General features: G+C 37.0%; 1 protein-coding gene across 2 annotated transcripts in view; it reads right to left on the bottom strand.

Moving 5' to 3' along the window:
* myt1lb (myelin transcription factor 1-like, b) overlaps nucleotides 1-25,822 on the bottom strand; it is a 143,374-nt gene extending 117,552 nt beyond the window's left edge. For both annotated transcript variants that reach the window (XM_079853236.1, XM_079853237.1), the window contains exons 1-2: nucleotides 25,596-25,822; nucleotides 25,189-25,324 (exon numbers count right to left, since the gene is read on the bottom strand). The gene's annotated coding sequence lies outside the window, so the exon portion shown is untranslated. The remainder of the gene's footprint in view (nucleotides 1-25,188; nucleotides 25,325-25,595) is intronic.
* Between the last annotated feature and the right edge of the window lie 2,121 nt (nucleotides 25,823-27,943).

The following is a 27,943-nucleotide window of genomic DNA, read 5'->3' as shown; positions in this document are numbered from 1 at the left end:
AAACACTTCTCTATGTTGTAGAATTGTAAGCCATTATTTTTAAGTATGCCACTTAAAAATCACGTGAAATTATTAAAAATGCCTTCAGGGTAAAACAGTGTTACAGTAACCATCAACCAAGAGATTACATCATTTGCATGAGCTACTTACATAGCTTGAATGATCGGTATCGGCCAATCATGATGACAACAAAAAATTATAGTTAGTATTGACTGCAAAAATCCTGATCGGAGGATCCCTACAATCTACCCAATTGTCATGGAGACAAATCATATTGGTCACGAGTCTCATGAAGAATGTTAAAAAACTGGGTTCTGCCACATTCAAACTATTGGACCACTTTAATGAGTGGCAAGATATCTTTAACAAATGGATAAAAAATAAATGAAGATGCATCAAACGATATTAACTGTGAATCCATAAACATCCAACAATGTTAAGTAACTTAATGAAACAAATGTATGAAATTAAATTCAAAATATCTCACACCATGATCACTCAGTACATACTGTTGCATTATTTTGAAACAGTAGGTGAAATATATGGCTGCTTTTCATTCATGGCTGCAAATCATCATCCTTTTTATCAGCCTTGAAAATACATTAGACAATTTCCCTTTAAATATTCCAAATGTCATTGGAAAAAAAATGACAACAGAGCACAAGCTCTACAACGATTTTCAAGTTCTTCATGCCTTGAGTCCTTCAACTTCTTATTAATGTCACCAACAATTGTTGAAATCAGGGTTTCAAATCTTAATTTCATTGTGTGACTGATCTACCTTTGATAAACTTCTTCTTGAACTGGACTACTTTAGCACAAGAGATGTACAAAACGTAACATTTGTACCACTTAAGGTTTGATTTTCAAGTTCTTAATAAGTTATAATGCTTTTGGGACACTGCCAAATATAGTAAATATTGTAATAGATTTGCATGGCTATTTCTGTGATTTACTTCGGCTTATGATACTTTTAGAAAATACAACCCTGGGCTGTCCCAACAAAGACCCAGGAGTCACTGTTTTGCTCTGAAAATATTCAAGTATTGTTCTGGTCAGTTTTTCAAACATTTCAAATATATTTATTCAAGTTTCCCATCAATCTGAGTCTAGTGATGAGCCAGAACAACGTTTGTATCCATTTCAGTCATGCTCACGTACTATATTTATCCATTTTATTGACTACTTGCATACTGAATGGATCAAATAATCCCGAGAAATGTCAACATGCCTCTCATGGCCCCTGTTGAATGTGCAAAGCAAATGGTCCTGCCCTTTCGCAGTCTCTCCTTTGTTCAGTAGCTCAAACAGTAGAGCATGGCGCTAGCAATGTCAAGGTCATGGGGGGTCAATCCCCAGGGAAAACAAAAACAAGGAAACAAAATTTAACCTTAAATACATTGTAAGTCACTTTGGATAAAACCATCTGCCAAATATGTAAATATCCAGATTTTAAGTGCAGCCTTGTTCATTGGACTTCATATATTTTCCAATAACAAGAACTCCCTATTCAGGACTGGATTTATAAATTAACAAGCAATAGAAGTTCCTTGTGCTCCTCTTTGTCACTGTATAATACAGATATTATTTAGTCATCTGCCGTCAAATCAGTGACTTTAACTTTTTCCCTGCCATTGATGAGATTATCCGTCATTAATGACACAAGGCTTTCTCGCAACTGACAAGTTTTTCCGGCAATCTGTGTTTAGGGGCCACGTCTGAAAGAGAACAGTATTTCCAGGCCTAAAGACAAGCAAAGAAGAAGATCTGCGTAAACCAGGAGCAGTGGATACAAGATTGCTTACACACAAATACGCTGATAATCAAACATTCAACAGCATATAAATCAAAACTGCCTAACGTTACAGAGAAAAATGTTGAGGTAAAAACTGTGAAGCTTTGGGGTGTTGATGAACTCGATCTACTCCCTCTATGTTTTGATCAGCGTTCCGATTCTGTTCTTTGACAAAACAGTTTTCTCAGCTTTTTCTTCGAAATGTTGTTTTTTAAACCCACATTCAAGCGTTGATAAAAAAAGAATGATTTTTTTTTTTAAGCAGAGGCTTTGTTCTTTCTTTTGATATAGCCTATAGACTGTTTACATATTCATACAATCAAATATCCTGGGGGCCATGATAGATGTGAATATGATCAAAAATGCTGGTGCTGGCTGGCAACTTAAAAATAAAACACTTATGGGAAAAGAGTTAACTGTGAATCTTTTTTAAGACATGAAGATATCACTTTATTAAAGATGACCTGCCTTGAGTTCTTCATGTTATTTCACCAGTTGTTGGTGATATCAATATCATATTAATGTTGTTATTATGTCGCTTACCTACTATGGATATAACTGGACTGCTTCTTTAGCAATAGGGATGTATAAAAACATTTAAATTAACTAGTCAGTGGCTTTCCTCAACAACTAGGCTACTAGTGGCAAAGTGCAAAGGGGATGAATTTAAGACGTCCGTAGAAGGGTTAACCAAGGATAAAGTGTGCTAAAGGAGCATTTGTAGATTATGTTAAAACAGGTCCAGCTCATTGATGATCTCCTGACCCTTATCCTTCAGTTCACAGGCCATCTGATGCATACTGTATTTCACACCACAATAGCTAGAGCTGGCGAAATCCATCCATCAGTTCCATACAATTAGCTTGCTGTTCCATAACTTCTGGAATAACTTCTTGGATCAGTTCACTGAGAAACAAAGTTAAGATTTAAAGTAATCATTACAAGAATAGACAATTACAGAGATCAGAAATTACAGTGACATCTACTGAGTGGTGCTGCATACATCCTGCAAAAAGAATCTAACTTAAGTGTGCAGTCGCATTCGCCATTGTCCAGTGAATTTTCTCGGCGAAATCCAGTTATTTCAAATGGAATCTAAGCAAAATTCCAAAACACATGGAGTCCAAATGAAATGAGTGGATTTCGCCCATGAAAATTCACTGGACAATGGTAAATCGGGTTCAAGTTTGTCAAGCGAATTCGCCTTGTTGACCAACAGAAAGCTGCTTTGAAAGTGATCTCAGTGAACTAGCACCATACATCGCTACACTACTAAAAATGGACAATGGAATGTTTTTGCTTGTGAAATTTCGCTAATTTACTGTCGGCAATGTGATGCATTTGTAGACTGTGTCGCTAATTATATAATGGGCTCTATATGCTTTTGACGCAACGCTTGCGTCCGGTGTAGGCAGGATTCTGGTGGAAATTTTTGTTTACATGGAATCATTCTGATTGATGAATCTGAACATAGTGTTTACATGAACGCTAGTTTGTATGTCACACTGCACAAATATATTGAGTTTCCCACTGTTGGCACATACTAACTAACCAACCATTGCTTTTCTTTGATTTAAAAAGCAGGCTTTATCTATTTAGGGTTTTAATTAGGAGATGACGAGCGCATGAATCTTTGTGCAGTGCTGCTTATATTGATCAAGGAGTACAAACGCCCCTTCACACATTCAAAACAATGCGTCTGTGGGAGAAGTTTAGATTGACACAACAGTTATTTATGACACTATATTCAACAACAACAGCCCATTCTGTGCATCATACATCATTACACCATTTATATGCCATTACACGTGTGCAGAACTTTCCAGTTTCAGCTTTCAATCAGATCAAGTGTTTACATGTCCTATCAAATGGTTTAGAAAAGATTTAAACCACCGCTTCAGAAACGAAATTCCAATTGGATTTAGCCAATTCACTCCAATTGATATGGTTATGTGTGACTTTTTTAATATTCCGACTGTGCAACTAGTCCGATTACAAACAGATTATAAGGGTCCATGTAAACACAGCTATAGTCTCAGCCTCAGATGTCATGCCCACGACTGACTGAACATCTGATGCACTTGGCACACAAAATGGGAAACATTTGGGAAGTTTCGAAGTTGGCATCTGATTGGTGACACCAAATCCCTTCATGGAAGAAGCAGTTGTGTTCACAACTGTGACAATGAACACTTATCAGGATCAACTAAACATTGGATTTTCAAAAGTATGTGAAGTAAGTGAAGTTCATGGCATAGACTATATAAAAGCCATCCTTACACAGAAACATTGTAGGGACATTGACTTTACATTTAAACATGACTCTGAACAAAACGAACTATGATTGGTTGCTTTACATGTTAGTCAGATGTCCTCTAGGCAGTCCTTGGTCAATTAAAGCTACAATGAACTCCGGACCTTTTGCCGTCAGTCTGAAGGTCTGGTTACGTGACAAAACTAGGTCAATCATGACTCATCCCTGCTCAACACTGTCTTCTCAACCCACCCTTAAACCAACCCATACCAGCAAAACTGTCCTAACCTTACTCGTATCACACACCAATAGCAGCTAAACTGTTTTTGCAATACAACATGAGCACTTTAAGTACTTTGAACCTAGCAATTATACTTGTTTTAATGTAAATACATAGTTTATAAACACCTAATGTAAAGTGTGTGTGACTTTTTTTTTTTATGTAATGGGTTTTTAGCAAGAAAATATACATTAGCTGTAACAGAAGCACTCAATCCAGATGCGATGCTCCTTTCTCTCTTTTGGAGTGGTGAAGTAAACTGACTTCCCTGCCCCATCAAAACAACCTCAGCTTGTGTTACATCTCATCTCAGTCACGCTCTGCTACTGTCTCTTTATCAACCCCCTCACATACACTGTCCTGCAGGCTGAAGGAAGTGTTGCCATGTTATTATTTGTGCCTAGGTTCCTATTATTTTTTGTTATCGTGCAGTTAAAAATATCCCTCACAAGTTCTTGTCTTCCAAGCTCTTTCTGTTTGCTTTCCTTTTTTGTTTCTGCTCAGCATGGGGCCGTAGTAAAAGAGGAAATATCATTATTTTTCCTGTTTTCGTGTCAAAGAGCAGGGTGTATATCAAGCCGGTGCTTGAAGAAACAGCTATTGTCAAAGACGTTTTAATTGCTACAGGACAAAAGACGCGCAGCGTGCCGGGGCAGAGAGACAAGTGCACATTGTTTTTACGAGTAGGATCTGTCAAATTATGCGTTACATGGAACAAAGCATGACAGAATGGCAATGGTTCATATTTGGCTACTCCAAGGACTGCCCTTATATAACATTGTGTGTTTACATTGTTGTTCTTACATATGTGCAAAGAAAAGGTTCTCAGGAAATATTTCTACTCAATAGGTGTGTCCACATATGAACTAGTTCTTACTCTCGTTCCTATGTTGATGAACCTGGATTCATATAAAGAGGGAGTGTGTGATCTAAATAGAATTCGCAAGTAAAAACTTCATTAATTTTCTCTATAGGGAAATAGATCTTTAACGATAACTTATAAAACTGAGGCTGTTAATCGATGATATATGCTTTTGTTGAAGCCATTAGTTCACATTATTTCAACTTATTTTTAAGAACTGTGTTTAACAGTGAAAAAACGGGTAAAAAACGACATTACCCATGATGCTGTAAAAAAAATCCACCATTCAGAGAGTCGCTGAGAGCAAAATGCGCCAAAAGAGCTATAGAGATTACCATTGGTTGCATTTTAATGTAAAACCTATGATAGATTGAGGTATAACACACAATGTTTTTGTTGCTCTGAAATGAGTTAGACTTAATTTAGAAAAAAAAAAAAGTTGCCTATGCGTAACTCTCAGTAAAACTGCACAGTGCACCAAAACAGATATTTGGATGAGAATTACAAATCTTCCAATGTATAAATAATTAAATTGCAGATGCAGCTTGGTTTACCCTTGTTAAGAGGTTTCCTAATGTAATAAGTAGGTATGTGCATGATTCTCGCTGAACGCTGAAGACAGCCGCCCAATAAACAAAAGTCCATTTCAGAATAATCCCGGCAGAGAAATACTGCTCATGCATTTAGGTCTTCTTTGAGGTCATGCTTTGTTTCACTGAAAAATCCTTCCCATGCGTGTGCTATTAAAGATTCAATCTGTGTCGCTCTTTGTTTGTTTGTCTGCCTCTTGTTCGCTTTTCTCCAAGGGTGAAGCTGTTGTCACACTTTGGAAGTGTGTCTCCTCATCAAAAGTGTGACATTAGCATGCTGCTGGCCACTGTGAGATTCCCAACACATGCCCTTTAGCTCGGGCTGGCAGCGCAATATATCGTGCCTTACAGGCCAATGACTCTTCATTGGGACGGAGTTAATTATCACATATGCACATCTGTCTTCCTCTTTATTTTCAGTCCAGTATTGCCCTGGCAACCTCCAATTATGAACCTCTTGTTGAGAGAGAAAAAAATGGAAATGGAAAATCAGGGGATACCATTTGAGCCGGAGCCATATGATTGTAAACAAGGAGATTGCCACCGGCCCCATCATCTGAGAAAAGCACTACTCATGGGAGACTAAACATCATCAGTCTGAGGTTATACTGATACTCTCATTTGGAGGGAACAAAACAACATGACTGGTAATGTCAGGGTAATAACACTGATAGGCCTTTAGGAAGTCCCTAAAGGTGATGGTGATTAGTACTAAAGCTAATGCAGTATGATCCATTTGGCTTTTGTTCAAGGCAGTAGCACATATACTGTAGTCTTTGTCATTGGCTTACTCTCCGGGGTGCTGTCCAGGGTCCTGAAATGTATGAACAGCAGCTCAAACTGCTGGTTGAATCTTCAAGAATACATCAATAATGTGTTGTCAAGTTATTTTTCAAACCAAAATTGCATTCGCATGGTTCATACTTATCTGATCATTACCAATTTGTGGCAATAAATAAAGAGGTGTCATATCGATCACAAGTTCAGTATGGAGTACCTCAAGGCTCAGTACTAGGACCGTTGCTTTTCACCCTGTACAAGCCACACTTGGGAGATGTCATTAGAAAGCATGGCGTTTGTTTTCATTGTTACACTGATGATATGCTATTGCTAGCATCTCCGAGAAAAAACAAAACAAAAAAAAAACATTGTATGTAAATGTCATGCAGGGTTGAGTGACTGACAATCAGTATTTGGAACAGTTCATTAAAATGAATGAACAGTATGATGAAAAAAATACAATTTAATACATTACTAAACAAAGCTAAGATTCACACTTTTTGTTATTTAAGACTTCTTATGGCCATACATTTTGAGTTTTGATTTCACATAGCCAACGAAGTGTGCACATTGTGTACAGCTGCAGGCGCCACTGAAACAACAGGCCAATAACTTAACAATATTATAATACTATAATCCAGGCACACTTAGCCTATACTGTAGATATATGGATGGAGGTATGTCCTTTTGTTCCTCTTATACACCAGCAAAGAGAGAGAGAGAGAGAGAGAGAGAGAGAGAGAGAGAGAGAGAGCCTTCGAGCTGTCAGTTCGTATCTGTCTCAGACAGGAACACTCTGTGTGACAGGTGTTGCCCAGCAGTCACGCAACTAGAGCCGCACACCATCCTGCAGTTTGACTGACGGCCAGAGCCAGCCAACACCAGCAGCACTGGGGGCGGAGCCACAACAAACCTCACCCCGTCACAGCGGGAGCAGCCAGCCATGTTAACACATTTGTGCATGAGAGAGAATACACGACATGCCTCCGCACTCCAGGAACCATCCTTCATGCCTATGACCTGTACATGAAACACATCAGCTTCTATCTCATTCTGAAAACAACAACATGATAGATTTTGTTATTTTTAGTTTAAAAGACAATTAATATTCAGTAATATCGATTTTACTGCACTGACGCCATCGGATGAGAACAAAGTTTTAACTGACTTGAGCTGGATGACAACACTATTGTCTTTTGTAAAGCTGCTTAAAACTGAATTGAACTTTGTTTCATTACTGATATACTTTGCAAAACTGAATTGAATAAACATTGAACTGACTTGAGCTGGATAACGGTGACACTATTGTCTTATGTAGAGCTACTTATGGCTGAAACTGAATTCATTTCATAATTGATTGATTTTACAACATTAACACTGTTATTTTCCTGTTTATAAATGTGAAGCTGCTTTAAAACAATCTGTATTGTATAAAGCACTTTATAAACAAATGTGATTTGACTATTTGTTTAAAATATTATGTATGATTATTAGTGGTGTTTGCTAAGCAAGCACTTAGCAAACTTACTATTGGTCATAGGATTAGTTATTTGAAAAAATGCTTTACACTATTTTTATAATAGGTTCTTGGATCTTTTTGGTTGAGCAATGTTTCAACAGTGCTGATATAACAGTCCAACAGCACTGGGACTTCTAATGTTTGCTGGGGAATTTCTAGCCTTTCATCAGTACTGGCACCACATCAAATAGTGTTCCCATATTTTGACACATTTCTTTTAAACTGTTAAGGATAAGTCATGAAACTCTAGATAGAGCAGACTGGTGTAGGTCCTTTAAATGCTATCTGCTTGCAATCACATATATTTACTACACGGCAGAAGCTAATTGGCCACTGCTGATTCTGCAGCCAATGAGATTGCTTTCTCAACATTTAAAGGGGACATATTATGCCCTTTTTCACAAGTTGTAATATAAGTCTCTGGTGTCCCCTGAATGTGTCTGTGAAGTTTTAGCTTAAAATACCCCACAGATCATTTATTATGGCTTGCAAAATTTGCCCCTATTTGAGTGTGAGCAAAAACATGCTCTTTTTGTGTGTCCCTTTAAATGCAAATGAGCTGCTGCTCCCTGCCCCCTTTCCAGAAGAGGGTGGAGCCTTTACAGCTCATGCTTCGGATACTCGGGCAACAACAAAACTGGGGAATGTCACGCAGCCAAAATGTCAGAAATTATCAGTGACAGTGTTCAGCCTTACATGTTCAAACTGTAGTGGGACACTGATGGAGAGACTTAGGAAGAAGTTCTTAGAATGCAACAGGAAGTTTCGTTGGTTGATTAATTAATGTAGTTGTTGTGGAATTTAACCACGGTGTCTTCAGTGGCTCAGATGCCGGGAGTCTATGGAGACCTCTTGTGTTCGTTGGTACATTGAATAACAGAACAGCGAGGAAACAGTAATGGCGTACTGCTACGGCTCACTCTATGCTAATAGGGCAGATCGTCACCAGTCATGTGTTTATGTAAGAGTAGGGGGAAATCTGGAACCGCTCATTTGGAGAGACTGTTTATGATTTATAGGGGTTAAAAAAAGGAGTGGATGGATTTTTACCATTATAGGCTGGTTGTTTACACACACTGTGGACACACATCTGTGATCAAAAACATCTTATAAAAGTGAATTTTGCTAAATAGGTCCTCTTTAAAAAATCTGGATCTGTTTTCGCTGGTTGCTGGAGCGTTAGAGTTCCTCTAAAACCCTCCACCTATGAATGTCTATTCATGCAGAAGCAACAAATCGTACACGCTCACAGCAGCAGCATCGTAGCAGATCCAGTCTGCCAAGACCAAATACATTAACACGGCTATATCCATGAGCATGCTAAAACTCTTCATGAGTCATGATTAAAATAGGTATAGATTGTCTTTACCTGCAGTACAGAGTAATTTACTTGGCTGCTTAATTGCTAATAAAAGCTTCTCTTTTTCTGACAAAAGATTTATAAACAGTTCTCATTACGAATTTGGTAATAATAAGCGACCCAAACTCATAGCACTTGCAGAGTGACATTGACATTCAAAGAGACAAATCCAAAGACCAGAGAACCAAAAAGGTGTATTTTCTCTTCAGACAGTGGGCAAACACCAGGTAACATCTTAGCAACTGCATAGCAACATGCTAACAAATACTCAGGCTTCCTTCCCAACCCACATTCTACCTCTCATATTCTCATATTTTAGATGATAAAAAAAAATAATTCAGTCAGCCGTTCATACAATTACACTGCATGCTCAGCAGCTGGGTGATGGGTTGCCTTGCACAGATGTGGATTAGTGGTTAGCAAGCTTGTGAATGTCAGAGATTTGGAAATGAAATCCCCTGATGTCGCCGGTTCTATAGGACTATGGAGTCTCAAGCACGTTCACATTCACTCAGATTATTTAGCCCACAACAGCCGGCGTCTCTCGCACACATCCTGAGAGGTCTGCAGCACTCAGGCAGATGTATCCAGAGAGGGCATGCCAGGCATGACAGATTCCAGTGCCCTTCACGCTTAAAACAAAGCCTTCAGCCACAAACCAGTGAGCCGAACAACAACGCCACCAACAACATTAAAGAGCTAATGTACAGATATAACGACAATCAGAACCACATATCGAATAAAACCTATACAGACGGGGCTACTGTACACTGAACTTAGGCACATTTGTGTTCAAATGACTTAATGATAGTAATCCTATTCATTTCTTTTTTACAAAACAGTAGTAAAAATTTGATTACCTACTCATGGGTGATAAATTACAATTAAAAAGCCATCTGTACTGGAGTATCTGCAATTGTGGTAATTCCCATTTATTTTGTCCTTCACATATGCCACATTCACATAAAAGTGAAACAACTATGTCATTTATAGTTATAGTTTGTCATTTATATCAGTCTAATAAAAAATTATGGCTCTATCTCAAGTGAAAATTCTTCTTTCATATCATAGCTAATTTAGTTTTTGTTCATGGTGAAATTAAGTTGTAAAAAGCCAAAACCTGTTTATATTTACCTAAATTAAGTAACAATTTGGAGTATGTCTAAATAAAATATATTGATTAAGTATAAGATCTCTATAATAAACACATTTTTCACTTTGTATGAATGTTTTTGACTGGGAAGAGAAATATTTTTCATTAATATTCAATCAAAATTTAAGTATTGAACCAAGCCATACATATGATAAATCTATAATACATGTGGTTGTATTTTTTATTTTATTTTTAGTTGGTCAAAAGTAAGGTTAAACTTCTCCTGCTTCTGGCATCCCATTTGACGTAAAATACAAATATAAAAATCTAGTCGTCCTTATTGACTGACTGCTAGAGACAGGAATACGTAATTATCATTTAAAATCATATACATTATATAAAACTAAATCACATTTATAAGTCTTGGTTATTTCAGTGGGTTTGGTGATGCACTCATCCAGAACACATGACCAGAGTACAATCATGTCCCAATCAGTGCATAAAATGACAGAGTTTAGAAACTGTATCCAGTCTAAATAGTGCTATCTCATGTTACATAAAAGAGAATAAAGTGGAGGAGTAAGAAAACAGCCCTAATGCAGAATGCTCTCATTGGCGATAGCTTTATGAATGATTCATCTATGAGCAAGAGAGAAAACATGGAAATGAACATTTATCAGGATATGAACCATCTTTGTCACACTGCCATTCTCCATCCAGTCCATGTACAAGACTTCAAATATGACATATTTTGATTTGCATCCATCAATTTACCATTACCAATACAAAAAGAAAATAATCAACTGAGATGCGTTTAAGTATTTAATTCACCAGATTACCCCAAAATAGCCATTAATACATCAGTCAGGAAGTTTGAAGCAGCACAACTGCTTTAGTATTGATAATCTGAAATGTTTCTTGAGCAGCAAATCCACACTCAAAAAAATAATCTGTTGAACGAACTTAATTAAATTAAGGAAAGGTTTTCCACGAAATTGAATTACATTTTTCCAACAAAATCGAAATAGTTTGAAATAATTTGTTGTAATCTTGTTGTATGAATTTAAAATTAATTTAGTCATTCCTGCTAGATAAAGTTTTGTCAGGTTAACTACATTTAGTTTTTGTCCTGCCTTAAATAACCAACATTATAATTTTAATTAATTTGACGGTCACTTCTAATGATAGACACTACTAGTGTTCAATTGAATTATTACTTGTGCAGGTCTGTGAGCAAGGTTTACACAGTGTATACTGAGTGCCCACAACCTGAACACGAGGTTTAATGCACATATAGCATAATACTGAGCCCACAACCTAAACACAGTCACCACTCTTCTGCAAAATGGTAACCACAAAATTCAAAAACATTACAGAAAGTCCTCTAAGTTTCTAACATAACTGAACATTAAACACTAACATTAACTAACAACATCTTTCCATTTACTGAAAAACACATAAAATAACACTTTTTCCCTAAATTGACCCTCTTAATGCAGTCCCTTGCAAAGCATGCTGGGAACTACAGATCCACTGCCCAGTTAGATGTCAACAAAAATGATTCATGTAGTTTTCACACAAATGAATTACGTTGATTGAACACATTTAAATTAAGTTGTGACAATATTAAACAATCGTGTTACTTTTGCTTATTGTAATTAATTATTTTAACAAGAGGCCAAAATTCTTTTTTTGAGTGACATCCGGTTAAGACGAACGAAAAATATTCATGTTGACTCAATTAAAAAAAATTTGGTAAACCAAATTTTTTTTAAATTACATTGATTACATTTAATGAAATTATGCTGGAATCATTTCTATGAAGGGTTGTGTTGTATATGCTCATTTTAATTAATGAAATTGAACAAAGAGCTAAAATCATTTTTTTGAGTGCACATATTACTGTAGAATGATTTCTGAAGGATCATGTGACACTGAAGACTGGAGTATTGATGCTGAAAATGCAGCTATGATCACAGGAATAAATTGCATTTTAAAACATTACAATAGAAAACAGCTATTTTAAATTTCAATAATGTAATAAAGCAGCCTTGGTGAGCAAAAGAGACATTAAAAAATAATACCGACACCCAAGTAGTGTAAGTACTAAATTACATATACTGAAATATAACATTTTGGTTATGCTTCCCACACACACCGCATGTTGCATAAACACAGAACCTTAAATGACTGTTTAACATTTTTTACACTTTGCTATACTCTACAAAGCGACTCAACAAAAAGCTACAGTAGCCTGCTTGTCACTCCCTTAAACAGTGCTGCTGATTTCACACACATGTAGTGTCAAGCATTGCTTGCATAAGCATTGCTTAGAATATACACACAAAAAAATTAAAAAAAGAGCGTTTGCCGAAAAAGCCTGCCAACCTCACAGCACTTTGCGAAAATGTGGCACTACAACAGTCTGAAAACTCACTGACGCAATTATCCGCCTGCTTGTGTTACTCTCAGTGTACACTGCACTGCTTCTCAGTGCCTTGGCTGGCCAAAAGAACCATCAGCCTGTTATGCAAGATGGAAATGCTTGCACCACTTTTCTTACTGAGCTATTTCAGAGCTCCATACCTCAAGTGTTGGGCAGGGCTGGGGAAAATAGGTCAGAGCAAGACTCGGGCAGCACCTTCCTCTGCTTCCAAACAGACCATGCATGCAGTGCTATCTGGATTTTCGAATGCCTCATGCATGGTTTTATTTACAGTAAACCGAGACTAAAAGACCCTACAAATGAATATCTAGAAGCTATAGCTGCATTGCCGGTTATATACCACCATGTTAGACCAACAGAATACAGAAAGATTTGTGAGTGTTGTTGGCTTAGTTCTTAGTAAATCCAGGACGAACAATAGGCAGATGTAGCTTTTGGAAGTAGGGCAATTCCAGCATGCACCTGGGGGTCTCATTCACCTCTTCCCAAAAACCGCTGACAAAGGCGCCCCTGGGACACACTTTTGTCTCTTAGTCTTACAATTCTCTCCACATCTTTCTATGTACTTGCCTTAGTATTTGCTGAATGTATGATTATGGTTTGGGCATGCAAAGTTAAACGGGTTTTGAGTGTGTGATTGTTTCGTAATCTTCCACTGAATGGCCACCAGAACTGTTCGAATGGCCGCATGAGTATCCCAATCACCAGAGGGCAAAAATTATTGTTAGTAAGATACCTTGATTTACAATGACCAACGTATTATTCAGACACATGGATGGCATATTTTTGCAGGGCAAAACAAGTTAAGTCAATGGGGGTTTTTTGAAGGGTTTTTTTTTATTAAATGCTTGAAATAAGGTCTATGGTGAACACAAGCTCAAGATATTTTCATGTTTTATTCTTCTAAAGAGATCAGTAGACCCCCCTTGTGATTTTTGTATACAGTTTTTACTTGTCTTGAAAAGGGCGTTTGCTAAGAAGTGTCTAAATGGCACTACATTAAACATCATCACACCGAACCAGTTATCCACTCACTAGTCACTTTCAACGCCTCGTATTTATAATTGCGCTCTTGCAAACTATTATAACTCCAACTTTCAGACAAAATGATTTTAATTAAAGACTGAAAAAGTTGGTGGTGACGTTCAAGTCATGTGACTGTGGTGTAGTTTCTGCAACAATCCAAAAGCCAGTGGAAAAATCCTGTTGGGTTTTTGTCGAGGGAACAAAGGTGATGTGAACTTACGGGCTGACCAACAAAAATAAGTAATCACTGCAGCACTATATTAACTTGCAGAAATCATAGTGGGTTTAATTCATTTTTTAATTAATTATTAGTACATAACAGAAAATACAATGCAAATATGATTTTAAAAAGACATCAGAATAAATATTAAAAGCGATTTGAAAGACCTTATTTACAGTAAGTAAACAAAATTTCACATTGGCTAACAATTTAATGTATGCTACAAAGTAGTGTCTTTCTAATATAATTATTATGTTACTTTGTATTAATGGTTTTGTCTTTGGGGAAAGAAATATTATTAATAATTAATATTAAATCAACATTTAAGGTTTGAACCAAACCAAGTATCAATCTGGGGTGCATTTCCCCAAAAAATCGTTAGCCAACTATGGTCGTAAGTTCCGTCATTATCAGCATAATTCAACGAGTCGTGTTTCCCGAAACCATCGTTATAACGAACATTCGCAAACAGCATCACAAAGTTGTGTGTTTGGAACGACAGCTCTCGATCTGTGTTAGAAGCAGAGTTTCTTGTTTGTATAACATGTGGACTCAATAAATCCTTATCTTGAGCAAAATAAGCAAGCTGACATTCAGTACAATCTGTATCTTTTATTTAGAATACAAATGTCATTTACGTCTTTTAGGTTGTCAAGAGATTTTAAGCACCATTTTTGAAGAGTGCGCATGTGCGAACGTGCTCTAGTGCGTAAGAACGAGCCTATATTGAATCGGGAATTAAGCTAAATAACTGAGAAAAATAAGAGATAGTCCTCAGAAGACATGTCCGTAATTTATAGCAAAACATCTAGCATTAATTCGATCTCAAACAGATTCAGTAAAAGGAGTTATTACTCCACAAAGTGCGTGACATCATTAATCAATGTGGTTGAACTACCAATATGCGACAATATGGTTTCGGGAAACAGTCATGACTAGCTAGTTGATTTCTTCAACGATGCATCGTACTACGGTAGTGAAGCAGCGAGTTACGTAGTTGTACGGGAAACACACCCCTGGCTGAGTAAGTTTGTCGCCATGTTTATAGCTATGATTGAGAACCAAGGTTTGTTACTGTGAAAGTAAAGCAGAAATATACATTAAGTACAGCACAACAAGCTTACGAATGCATCGGCCAAGCATTTGCATCTCTAAGTCAGAGTTTCTAGCCTAAAGCATGCAACCAATAAAGCGCAAAGACAGTTTTTGTTGCATGTACAGTATTCCAATATTGAATGTCTATAAAAAAAGACCCTTCAATATTGGTCGACATGTTTTGAGATGGCCGTCTTCTTTTCAGAGCTTTTTCTGGAAGTCTAAAGAGTTTTATTTGAGGCTCAACCTCATGCTTGAACAGCGAACAGTACAGGCAGTCCATTTGATTGATAGTATGAATGTCAAAATGAGCGATCAAGGCATTGTGAAAGCCTAAAGAGCAGAGGTGAAAGAAATCAATAGCTAAAAGTAATCGTGCTTGTAGCTAAATGTGTAATTTCAACACACAAAAAAGTTTTCGTACAATGGAAAGAGATGCAATCAACAATAAGTGAGCTTCATTTGTTGGCTGACAGATCTCACCATTTTAGCTTTTTATTCTCCTGAAGAGTGAAAATTGTATGACGGTTTTTCTCTGACAGCCTCACTTAAAAGAATATTAGTCTGTCATAGTGTTTTTATACAAAGCACAGTATTTCAACATTTTCATGACACAAAATCCAAAAAGTTGGGTTTTGGACATTGGTCATTATAATCATATCACCATGTTTATCACATTTGGATCTCTTAATGATTCTTAGTTTTACATAAGCCATTGTAAGAAGTTAAAATATAAAGTTGCACTTTCGGTTTATGCTTTGACATTTTTCCAGTTAAAAATAATAGTTTGAACTAAAAGGGACATCATTATTTTGACGAAATAGTGCAAACAGAAGTACATTTCTCTTACAGTCTCAATCGGTATTATAGATGTTCACAATTACATTGGCCTCAGAGAGTTCAACTTTGTTATAAGTAAACTGCAGCGATAGACATTCAGCACAAGAATGTTGACTGAAATGTTGGGCGATTGAATGATATTAGCTACCTAAGCAGCAGAAGTCATGGGTTATTAAACTAACATTTCAATTATAATGTGCACTGAGTGATACCATAAATGGTCACTTTGTGATTCCAAAATCACTGTGCTTTAGGATTTGTAAAGATAAATAGCTATTGGTAACCACACATTTAGGATTGGGATCAATATGGTATGGTTAATAATTGTTAAACCCATTTGTTAACCCATGTAAAAACATTTCTCTTACTTTCAAAATAAATTAAAAGCATTGTCCCTTAATGATGACAATAACTTCTAATAATCATCTTTGATGAGTTTGCTCTGTGTATTTATTCAAAGTCAAATCCAACCATTTTTGCAAGAATGAGGTGAGAAAATCTGCTTCAAATGATTGTACTCTTACCTTCAGCTATTACACATTCATCCCCAGTGGCATCACTTGTCTTAATCCATTATCCATTAGACAGAGTAATATTTGCCAAATATTTCAGTCGTGTCACTAGAAGACTTTACATTGATCAAAACCGACAAATCTGATTTAAAGAGCAGCCATAATAAGAGTCCCGCGCCCTCAACAATATGCTTGATGAATTATGGATGGGTGTTTTGTAATCATTTTTCAATATCGCTCTGCTCTTCTTAGCCCTGTGCGGGGAGGACTATTTTTGCCTCCATAACGTTTCATCTGGAACGCTCTTGTTCATTGGCAGACATGCACAGTGAATGTCATTAAGATTCAAAGGCAGAGGTTAAAAATCCAGCGGAAAGTCTTGAATTAGCATTTCCAAGGATTTCCAGACTGATTTTCCAATCCTACAACCCCACAGAATGGCATTGGCGGATGGATGGACGGATGGATCACAAACATGAAAATATTAATATCCTTGGGCATTATATCCTAAATAATCTCGTGTCTTAATGAAACTTACTTAAGGAAAACTTCCCAGGAAGCTGTCACGTTACCGTGTGTAATGGCAACAGTAAGGGAGTTGTTGACGGCTTGACACTCGTGATGTTAGTGATATTCATGGCACTATGCAGGATCACACGCTGCCAACATCTCTATAGCTCAAACCCCTGCATGAGCAGCTCATTTCAACTGAGCCAAAGCCTTATTGGCCAAAGATCTACCTTTGCATTAACATGCAACCTGTATCCAGATGCTGTCCACATACACACTGAAAAGACGAGCATAAATGCATTTCTGATCGAAATGTCATCCTGTCTGGAGGTACGCATTGTGAGTGGATCTCAGTGTAATGTAAGCGCAATCCAGCCGCCGGCGTCATATATTTAAACAGTATTTGACAGTAAACGTCAATATTTAAAACTGTTTATTTAGAGTTACTTGGTATTCCCTGTGTGTTTCATTTTAATTGTGCAACATTATCTGAACGAGACGACTGTCAGCAGAATCGTGAGATTTAAATGAAGAGCTACACGCTGCTCAAGTTACTTACTGACAGACAAATACACTATAATATACAGTAAATAATCTCCCATGTCTGTCTACAATATAGCCTATTCTTTACACACTATAATCTTTGCACTTAAACATGGATGATATGACTCGTTTAACATGATCAGTTATTTTTAAATAATCAAATATTCCTTCAATCAATTTGATCTAAGACAGTAAAGTAAGTGAATGAAAGCATTGAGAGCATTGTTTAATTTGTACCATCTTTACCAATAAGGTTTTCTTGTGTCGTCTAGTCTACCCTTGTTTAGCTCTAATATAATGCTCTTTAATGTGACGTTTTCTGCATACTACACATACAGTAGACTATATAAATGCTTGCGCGCTCTCTTTTCAATCATGAAATGCGTCGGAATAAAATGTTTCTTTGTCTCATCATACAAGATTAATGTTGGGAAATTTAAATTGGTAGATTAAATACCCTATTTGTGATCGATTGTACATGAATAAACCACAAAAATCCCGTGCTATACACTGTCATTGATAGAGTCTAAATGAAAGTAGTTTTCTGCTACCAGGTCATTTGAAGCTTCTGCGTCCGGGGTAAAGGCCTATTACAGACCTAATTCAAATATCCCGCAGGAAACAGAAATCCAGTTATTCAGATACAGAGACCACTTGATGTGAACAAATGTAAACGCCATGTCCTGATTGGCTGATGTTCATGGCAACTGTAAACACAGCCATATTTCATATTGTATTAAATGTAATTTATTCCTGTGATCATTACTCCAGTCTTCAGTGTCACATGATCCTTCAGAAATCATTCTAATATTATGATTTGCTGATCAAGAAACATTTATGATTATTATCAGTGTTGAAACAGGTAACTTCATTATAACATTATAAATGTTAAATTGTGTTTATCTTTGTGCTGAACAGTCATGTTTATTCCATACTAGCGGGTGTTTAGGTAACAGCAGTATATAGTGCATGACATTCAGACTGCAGGCAAAAGTGGCCCAAATCTGATTATTTTGGTCATATGCGACTTTTTTGTGAACAGCACAATCCACATGGAATCTGAATTATTTTCTTTTATTTTTTTACTCTGATTTAGACCACTTCTGTAAGGTTAAATACAGGTTATATCTATCTATCTATCTATCTATCTATCTATCTATCTATCTATCTATCCATCCATCCATCCATCCATCCATCCATCCATCCATCCATCCATCCATCCATCCATCCATCCATCCATCCATCCATCCATCCATCCATCCATCCATCCATCCATCCATCCATCATCCACAGTGATTTTGCCAAGTAAGACATGTTCCTGGATCAACATATTTCAGCCAAGTGTCAAATGTAAATGTACAGTATATTAAATAAGAGAAGTGCCTCATGTGTCTTTCTTGTTTGGTTTCTAATGTCATTCCAAGTAGATCCATATTGTTTAATCTCATATATATATATAAACTGTTTAAAAGATCCCTAGCTTTAGTTAATTGTCTCACCTCATCGTTCAAGTGAAATCAAACCAAATGACGCCCCGCTCCTACATTCACAATGCTTTCAGTTCCAACTCTGACACAATTCTCACACAGAAGAGAATAACATCAGGATGCACAGAAAGCATCCTCTCTTAAAGCAGTGCACCACTAATCCTGGTCAAAAGACGCTGGAGTCCTCAAAGACAGGCAGCGGTAATCCTCCTCCTCCTCCTCCTCCTCCTCCTCCTCTTCTGGAGAACAGCGATGACTAACCCTACGGCTGCAGAGCACATAACTCATGCAGATCCCTGTGTTTCTGACACGCTGGGACTGTGGTGCCATCAGGTGAGGAGATGAATGTTGTGTCTGTAGGTGAGCGACGGTATCAATCACTCGTCTGCGTCACACTCCACACTCTCGGTTACAGACTCGCTCCAGTCGAGATGGGTTTTTAATTGGCCTCACTGTTTAGATATAGATCATGCTTTGATATGGATGATGATGGGGAAGGCTCTTTCTCGCACAGAACGCATGAGCATCACACGTATCAATCATGATCCAAATTACTTATGTGGCCTTCACGCCTAATAAAGATCAGCCATCGGTCCGTCAGCAGAACCGTAAATACCGTAAATGGTGACGTTATTCAAGTCAAGACACCTTTATTTATAAGCATCTTATACAATGCGGATTGTTTCAAAGCAGCTTCACAGTAATAAACAGGATTATAATGATCAATAATGCAAACTTCAATTATGAGACAAATTCAAATTCTGCAAAGCAGCTGTAAAAAGACAATAGTGTATTTATTCAGTTCAGTTCAATAACAGTGTGAAATTAATCTATTTTGAAATGAGTTTATCACAGTCTGCCACTACCTTTCAATAGCCAGAAAGGTCTCTTCAATATGACGGATAAATTAAATAATGTTGATTAAATTCAATAGTCATGCTGGCTTGTCCTCATGTCCTCATCTCATATATGAAACACCTGTGATTCAGCAACTACCTGCTAATGCACTCACATTCAAGTAAAGTAGCGTTGTGCATAAGTTTGGGTGAGTAAAGCCAGATGCACATTTATAATAGTCCTTTACGATTGCTGCTTGTCAGACTGAAGGAACATGATTCTCGCTGTAAGCCATGTCACACTAGCCGCGTTTCCATTACCCTTCAAACTGCGCAAATTGAAATTGCGAATTGAAAATACGCCCAATGGAAACGCATCAATTTCGCAAAAACTCCCATTTATCACAAAAAAGTTTTTCCGCTCGCATGAGGGGGTTTTTCAGGCAATTCGAAAAAGAAATATTTCGCAAAACTGCAATGGAAACAGTTTTTGCGCATTTACAGTCACCTGACTTAGAAGGCGTGGTGTGTTTGGACAGAATACGAGACAGAGTTCTTTATTAAATTCATAATAGACAGAAGAATTACAGGAATGCTGGATTCTAAACCTCAAAGAAATGCCACAATCAAGACCTCGAAGCAGAAATGAGGGAGAAACACCCAGAAACACCTCATATGTGCCGCTCACAAGTATAGGCTAAGGGTCTTTCCTTGCCATTAATGCTTGGATAACACACATACGTCTCCTTCGATTAATAATAATAGCCAGTGCAGTGGCTGGGATATACGTAAACCTACCAACATCCGTCGCCATGATTTTTGGAATGACTTATCACGAGAGGAAAAAATTAAGTTTTAGTCGCATAACATCGGTTAATGGAAACGCCATCATTTCGCAATCGTTTTTTGTCGACATTTTGAAAAAATCGCAAAAGTTTTGCGCAAATCTGTAATGGAAACGAGCCTACTGTAAGATCTCAGTTGTCATTAATGCCAGACTCTATGACTGTCAAGGTCAGTCCAAACACAAGAAAACTGAGAGTCAAATCTTCTGACACCGCCAGAATTTCGTCGGAGGTCAAATTTTATTGAAACGGTGAACATGTCAAACTAACGATCAAAGACTTCAGATTTTCGCCTAGGATCAGAGGAATCTTTTAGGATTAGCAAAATTTGTCTCAGACGGCCAAATCGTGACCAAAATCGTACAGTGTGAACCCGGCTTGACGGCAAAACGCACAAGCAGTACCTTCAATCCCGTGAAGATGGCGATATCCCTTCTTTTCTAGCAGGAATAAACTGCTGCAGAAAAAGTTAGGTCCCATGAAAAACGTAATTAGCAATTGAATTACTCATAACAAATGTATTGGAGTAAAGAGTACATATACTTATTCAAAAAATGTAGTCAAGTAGAGAGTAAAAGTTGCTAATATCTTTGATACTCAGTACAGTAGCCAAAAAGTTATTTTTACTACTTGAGTAGTATCTGATTACATTTACTCAAATACTTTACACCACCACCGAAGAGACCTTAATGTTTATTGGGAAGTCATTTTAAAATATGCATCATATTTTCTTTTATGTACTAACAAAAAAAAAAAGAATAAAGCACAATAATATGTAGTCAGTAAAGCAAGTCTGCATGTGTTCTGCACACAATGAAAATACCATTTAAACTTCTATGGGGATTGTTATTTGAGATCTTTAAGACATACTGAAGTGTTTAAGTGATGGTTCATAGTGACCACATCTGTCAATGAAAACACCATAACAGTGTAGTCGATTCATCAATCTTAGATAGATTTAAGTGAGCAGTACACTGATATTTAAGTCATTACGCATTGATGATCTGTCCCTCCAAATACTGTGTGAAACTGAATTGCACAAAGACTTTAATATTCCTTTGAAAATTGAACAGCATCTGGGTGTGAAACGATAAGAGGGTGCGCAAATAATGCCAGAATTTACATAGGAGTGAACGTTTCATATTCTCGCTGAAATGTATGAACTGATCACCTGCAGCAATTAAAACAGTATTTCATACAAAGCATAATGGGAATCAGATGAAGGCTCTTTCTTCAATTCAATCACAGTTCACACACTGAGTTGTATTATGCACACGCCTCATGCTCTCTCTGCCTTACACAAAATCTATACTTGGACACATATAATGGATGTGCTATTTATACAGTAATCTCTATCCTATACCAGAGACACTGCACATGCATGACGTAAGACTCGATTTCAATCATTTTCAGCTTTGACTGTCATATCAAAGTAAACATAATATAGTATACTATACTGTACAATATGCAAACATGCTCTGGTCATTCGTAGATAATTTATTATTGGCCTTAATTATCACATTTATTTAGAATTTCCATATACACAGATGATTGCAGATACGCTCTTCTCAAAAATGAAGAACATATGTAAAAAGAAGTGTGTAAAACTGGTGTCATTTTATTGTGGTCAGAATCACAAATTGAAGATTGTTTATCATAATAGAATAAACTACAACTTTCTTTGAACAGAAGTATCTAAAACCTGACATGGGAAGAAATTTGGTCAATAATATAATAAAATATAATACAATATAATATAATATATAGTTAAAATGATATATTCTTCCAAGTTATTGAGTATTCAGTAATATACAGTACTCAATTATGGACACAGTTGTGAAATTGTTTAGGGTGAATTGAATTCTTAATTGACTCGATATAGAATAGAATGTTCAATATAGAATAGAATGTTCAATATAGAATAGAATATGCATGTCAATTTCTATACAAGAAAGCAATGTGTGTTTCCACTATTTCTATATTAGTACATCAGATCCATTGGGCTTTCACTCACAGCGTAGAATGTGTGGGTCTTACAATATAGATCATTAATTAACACAAAATAAAGTGCACTTTGTCTCAGTTCCACACTACTGTATAGTGTTGAGAATAGTCTGTGTACATGCAACGAAAAAGAGAGTTTGCTTCACATAACCTAAAGTAGATGGACTGTTTTTTATCTTGCTGCTAATTTAAAAAAAAATTAGCTACTATTTAGTTTGTCTTTAAGTAACATTATAAAAAAGATTCCCCTGATTCATAAACACGGTGTGATGATGATGATATTACTTTCTCAGAACTTTAGCTAATGTTCTCAAGGTTCTCAAAACATTAACATGAAACATTAATTATTCATCGTTAATGAAGTGTGTTTTAGTTGGATGTTCTTCTAACATTTTCTTACTACTTGTTTCAAAACATTCAGAGAACATTCAGAAGTAACATTCCCAAAATGTTTGAAGAATGTTCAATGTTTCCTTAATGTTCGTATAACCAAGAAACATATGCTATTTGAATAACAGAACGTTTTGAACGTCTAGAGAACATTCAGAAATGTTTTCATAACTTAATTGGAACAATAGCAAAACGCTCTGAAACATTTTTGGGTTACACTTTATTTTAAGGTGTCATTGTTACAGTGTAATTATATATTTAAGTACTGAGTAATATTAATTAACAACATGTACTTACTATAGGGTTTGGGTAGGATTAGGATTTGGTTGAGGGTTAGTTGCATGTAGCTATGCATAATTTACTGTTATTACTATGGTAAGTACATGTAACATTATGTAAAGTGTTACCCATTTTTGTGTTGGCTGGGTTGTTACATTTACTGCCCTTCTCAGTGCAGAGAGAATTAACTACATGTACTTACTATAGGTTTAGGATTAGGATTGGGGTTTGGTTTGGGGTTAGTTGCATGTAATTATGCATAATTTATACAGTAACTACATGTGACGTGTAACATGGACACTGTAAAATAAAGTGTTACCGCAGTTTCTTATAAATATCAGGATCAACTAATGTTATTTCAGAGTTTGATGTTGACACATGATTAAGATAAAGAAACAAAAGTATGAAAACCAAATATGCAACTCAAAATATATAGGCAGGGGTGGGGAATGCTCATATACAACTGATGTTCAATGAAGGAAAAATGGCTACTGCATTTAAAATAATTTTCTTCTGAAGGCATATCTGTGCATTCATCATGTAATACATCTTATCTGCAGTCATCTCAAGAAAACGAAGTTTCCCAGCAGCGCACAGTTATCTCTACAACTCTCATGAGGAAGTCGAATAGTCCAGCCTTACAGTAAGTCCAACCCAGAAGCATACAGATTCTACAGTAGAGCCATTTCAACAAGAAACCAAGCCTTAGCCCACAGAAGCTTCTGGAGAAAAAGCCCAACAGCTCGTGACCTGAGAGACATGTTTACCTCTCACTCACAACATCCACTTACATTAACCACAGATATTCCAGCAGCATGTGCAGAGAGACGTCCAACACACACACACACAGTAGTGATGTAGTCTGGCTGATACAGAGCAAATCAACTGCAGTGCATTAGGAAGAATGATCTTCTGAACTGAACTTCACTCTTTCAAATGTGCTCATTTAACCGTACCTTACATTATATTACTTCTATACTGCAAGAAAACAAATATTTTCTTACTCAATATTTAGGTCTTGTTTTCCAGTACAAATATATAAACATTTATACATTTACATGAAAAGCAAGATGACATAAGATATTAAGTCCTGTTTAAAAATGTATCAAGTTTATACAAATAAAGGGTAAGAAAAATAAATGGGATTCAAAGAAAAACGAAATTATGATCCGTACCCTGTTGGCATATATATATATATAAGAAGACTTAATATGTAATTTTGCTTCTCAAGTAAATGTATCTTCTTGACTTAAGAATTGTTAGATTTTTCTACTGGAATACAAGACAAAAATACTGAGTAAGAAAATCATTACACTGTAAAGCTGTTTTGTCCTAAACATCTAAATTATCAAGTTAAAAGGTGTTATTTAGGTTGTTTTTTTTATGAATTATGACTAAGTCAACCTGATTACATTTTGTTAATCTAACAAAGCACGACATGTTTCTCTCTCTTTGTTTTTAGAATAATTATATTATTATAGGCTAATTATCTTATGATCCAGTAGCCTATAATAGCTAAATAGCTCCTGGCGGTAACACGTGCACAGTAAATAAAACTTGAAATAAAACACACAGTGTACGAGCTCAACCCAGCCAGAAAGATAAAAGCACGAGTGACCCACCAGTATGGAAATGCTGCCTTCGCTCAAACTTTCCAATCGCTCCTGATTGTATGTTCCCACGATCTTCCCTTCGCTCACTTGTTCTCCTGTTCACTCGCGCTGGAAAGTTCCTCTCGCCTCCTGTATGCTAATCATTCTTCACACGATGAAGGAAGACGGAGGAAGAGGAGAGACAGACAGACATACAGACAGAAGGAGAAGGAAGAGAGCAGTTGAAGGCAGGCAACCAATTGGCCTGGAGCTCGAGAGCTCGAGAGCTCGAGAGAGAGAGAGAGAGAGAGAGAGAGAGAGAGAGATGGGGGGGGGGGTAGCACCAATGAGGAGGAGCGAAAGGATGCCGCCATAGAGAAAGGAAGAGAGAAAAAATCAGCTGTGTGTGAGTCAGAGTCGAGATGTGGAGCGCTTACCCTCAGCGTGATGCCTGTATCCTCAGCTCTGTGTGTGCGTGTGTGTGTGTGTGTACTCCTCCACCCATCCGCCGAAACAATACAGCGCGAGCCTCCTGGTACCAGAACACGCGCGTTTGTGTGTGTATGTGTGTGTGTGAGAGAGTGAGTGAGAGAGAGAGAAATAGATTGGAGGCTGCGCGAATGAGAGCGTTTCGGATGCGTTTCCCTTCTCTGTCTCGTGGACTGAATTGTCTCTCTTCCTCGCTGTGTGTGTGTGTGTGTGTGTGTGTGTGTGTGTGTGTGTGTGTGTGTGTGTGTGTGTGTCGAGCCGCAGACTGTATTCTCGAGCATCATTGCCTCCCATAGGCCTTGTGCTCTTCCAAGCTAACACAAATATGCTCTAAGAATGTTTTGCTAATGGTCAAGAAACCGTTAATTATTGTTCTCTAAAGGTTTTTTTTTTTTTTTTTTTTTTCAGTTATACAAATGGTAAAGGAGCATTCCGTTTTCATTTTGTAAACATTACCCAGCTTATTTGTAATGTAGGCTAGGCTAAGAGTGAACTCGGCCATTTGTTAAAGTCCTAAAGTCCAAGCTTTTAATGTTGTTTATATGTCTATGTGGTGTTTTTAATGTGTTTTAAGACAAACCATGTGTAAATTCATAAGTCGACACCATTGCTGATTTTCTCCTTAAAACTGCAGTCAACCAAAGACAGTCTCAAAAACATGGTTTGAAATCCTAGTGTTTCTGACGTCACAAACTACTTTGTAACCAATCAGGGTTGCGTTTCTGTACAGCGACGTAACTCGCTGCTTCACTGCCATAGTACAATGCATCGTTGAAGAAATCAACTTGCTAGTCACAACTGTTTCCAGAAACCATATTGTCGCAAATTGGTAGTTCAACCACGTTGGTTAATGATGTCACACAGGTGGTGGAATAATAACTCCTTTTACTGAATCTGTTTGAGATCGAATTAATGCTAGATGTTTTGCTATAAATTACGGACATGTCATCTGAGGACTATCTTATATTTTTCTGTTATTTGCTTTATTTCCAGATTCAATCATAGGCTCGTTCTTACGCACTAGAGCACGTTCACACATGCGCACTCTTCAAAAACAGTGCTTTAAATCTATTGACAAACTGAAAGACGTAAAGGACATTTGTATGTCTTATAAATAAAAGATACAGATTGTACTGAATGTCAGCTTGCTTATTTGGCTCAAGATAATGATTTATTAAGCCCACATGTTATAAAAACAAGAAACTCTGCTTCTAACACAGGTCGAGAGCTGTCGTCCAACCACACAACTTCGCGATGCTGTTTGCGAATGTTCGTTATAACAATGGTTTCGGGAAACACTGACTCATTGAATTATGCTGATAACGACGGAACTTGCGACCATAGTTGGCTAACGATGCTTTCGGGAAACAACCCTGATCAACGTGTGATCGTCAACCAGTGGATCTCTGAGCTGTGTGAGTGAGTGGAGGCGGGGCTCATTTGCATATTAATTCGTAAATGAGGCAAGAGTGTAGAGTTACATTCAAGATATTTTAAGGCATGAAGAATTTTTTTCATGCAAAATTCTTTTGGTGATCAAAGATGAGTTTTAAGGGATACACTTATTGACTACAGGGGGACTTTAATGTGCCTGTTTTCTGCTGTCACTTCCAGTTATTTTTAGCTGTACAAAACATATGCTGCTTTAACATATAAACATTGATCAACGGACATAAACAGAAGCTCAACCAAACCTCTTTCTGAAGTTCAAACATGCTGTGTAACACGAGAATGAACCTCACTGGTTCTCGCACGTCAAGCGAACTTGAACTTCTGTTTACCACAACTGATGTGTGAATTGATGAATGTTTAAATGTGAATAAAAGCCTATTAAATCTATTCATCATATAAAGTGATCGAGTCTCTTCAGAAAATTTGGACTAAATCTCTCAATTCATATGGATTAGTTTTACAGTCTCTTCATGAACTTGTGTCAGAAATGGAGGGACAGAAATCTCTCAGATTTCATCAAAAAGATCTTCATTTGTGTTCTGAAGATGAACGAAAGTCTTACGGGTTTGAAACGACATGAGAGTGAGTAATTAATGACTGAATGAATGTTATTATTTCTTTAATTCCTTTAATATAACTTAATAAGAACATTGGCAGAAGGTTCTTGGAACATGTTTTGTTAGCTGGGTTCATGCTTTATTTGGACTAGTATCAGGGAATCTCAAAAACACATCATTTTCCTGCAGAAGAGAGAGAGTGGCGCGGTGTAGCCCGTCTCAGCCCTCCACGACTCATTACTGTCCTCCTCACTCAGGACTGTGAGCGCTGGCAGAGCACCAGCAGT

Source organism: Squalius cephalus (assembly GCF_949319135.1).
Source record: "Squalius cephalus genome assembly, chromosome: 20".
NCBI lineage: Eukaryota > Metazoa > Chordata > Actinopteri > Cypriniformes > Leuciscidae > Squalius > Squalius cephalus.
Note: the sequence above shows the minus strand (reverse complement) of the source record. Positions and strands in the feature narration are given on the sequence as shown.